Source organism: Fukomys damarensis, unplaced genomic scaffold, assembly GCF_012274545.1.
Source record: "Fukomys damarensis isolate Sample0158 unplaced genomic scaffold, DMR_v1.0_HiC HiC_scaffold_7, whole genome shotgun sequence".
Taxonomy (NCBI): domain Eukaryota; kingdom Metazoa; phylum Chordata; class Mammalia; order Rodentia; family Bathyergidae; genus Fukomys; species Fukomys damarensis.
The window spans coordinates 25035816-25037901 of NW_022900919.1; positions in this window are offsets into that span (position 1 = coordinate 25035816).

Here is a 2086-nt window from a genome sequence, read left to right on the forward strand (position 1 = left end):
CCCCCCCCCCCCCCCGCCACAAGGACAAGAGGAAGAAGGGTGGGGTCCCACTGTCGCTTTTGAGGGCACGAGCCCAGTGACCTGGGGACCTAGGTCCTACCTCTTGAAAGGTTCCACCACCTCCCAGGAGCCACTCCAGGGAACTGCTCCTTTACCAGGCAGGCAGTGGGGCTCTGGATCCCAATTGTAGCAGGCAGCTAGGTGGTATGCTACTGACATCTAGTGGGCAGAGGCCAGGGGTGCCACTAAACTTGCCACAGTGCACAGGGTATGTCCCCTCCCTCTTTCAAAGTGTTAATTAACAGCACTGAAGTTGAGAAACCTCAGGGCAATCACAGTGTTCCCATTCCTCTGACCATAACTAGCACAAAGAGAAGGCAAAGTTGATCTGGTTGGCAGCTGGGAGGATGGAGAACTGAAGTAAGACACAAATGAAGTGCACCTCACCGTGATGTGTAAACAAAAATTCTACTAACGCATGTGATCTAGGTCACGATCTCAACACCAGTTCATGCAGTTCTGTGTGCTCCAAGAGGAGGCCATGAGTTCATCTCCCACCAGCTCCCCAAGGCTTCCTGTGTTCCAGAGACGAGAATACTGGCTTCTCAGTCCACTCGCCTCATCTGCCAAGTCTACAACTAACTCCAGCCCCCAAGACCCGTGAGCTCTCTTCTGTGACTCCTCGCCTTTGAGGAGCCCACGGGTTCTCTGGTGCCTTGCTTTGGGTCCCAAGTTTAATAATAGCATCTTACTGTTTTAATGGATATGTTCCTGATCTTTGCATATTTTCTTTTTGAGACAGGGTCTCACTGTATAGCTCAGTCTGGCCTTGAACTCATCATGTGGTCCCAGTTGGCCTTGAACTCGTGGCAATCCTCCTGCTCCAGCCTCCGGAATGCTGGGATTACAGGTGTGCTCCACCTTACTGGGCCTGATTTGTGCACTTTAACATTGTGTGGGATACAAATAAGCCCAATGCAATGGACTTAGGGCTATAGTCAGCTTGTTCAGCATGCCTTGGAATCAAAGAGGAAGATGTTCTTGCTTGGGAAACTGGGAAAAGAATTTTCAGCAATCAAGGGGCCAGGGGTGATAAGATGATTTTACTCACCTGGGAGTGAAGGAAAATGTATCACAAGGAAGAAGGAATAATAGGGACAAGGGCAGAAAGACATCGACAGAAGTTGTGAGCAATTTCCAGTGTCTGAAATGGGATTAGGGCAGGGAAACAAGGGGCTGGATTATACACGCCTTAGTCAGAATTACCTCTGACATTGTAGCTACACGGGCTGTATTCAAGGACACAGTTGGCAAGGCTTGCTGAATTACAACCTTGGATTTGGGTTGGACGGGAGCTCTCAGCCTCCAGACTGGCTCCTTTTCGCTGAATGAAGGCGGCATGTTCGCGTGGCATTCTAGCGCCATCTAGCGCTTACAGAGAGAACGGCACGTTTGCAGCAGAAAGCCTCAGGGCTTGGCCCGGGGATCTCAACACCCACCCGAGCGTCCTTCTCCCAGGGTGACTCCCCCAACAGTGTGAACAAGGCTCAGCGTCCGGCCTGGAATACTCGATCCCATCGACCCTGCATCCGCCAGGCGCTGTCAGAAGATCACGTCTCCCGTAAGACAGTGACAACATTAAGGTTCACATAGATTTGGGCGACTTGAATAAAGCCATTCCATCAGTTTGGTGTCCACGGGCGAGGGTCTTGTCTGCTTCCCATCCCGGCTCAGCCCTTGGGGTCCGTAACCAGTGGTGACCCCACTGGCGCGCGCTCAGCTTTTTCTTGGACTCTGCCTTAGAGGCGACTTCCTGAAGGGCAACTTTGGAGCCTTCATAGAAGCGCGGTGTCGTCAACACCCGACTTAACCGGAGCGAACTCCCCGCCTAGGCCGCTCCGGTGCGGTTGCTGCTAGCTTGCCGTGGACACCAGGTCCCTGTCGCGGGCCTCTAGAGGAACGCCAGAGCCACGCCCTGCGCCGGAGGGGGCGGGTCGATAACGTGACGTCACTTCCGCGCGCTTTGGCCGGGACAAGGGCGTGACATCACTTCCGCGCGCCGCGGGCGGCTGGCAGCCGGAGGAGC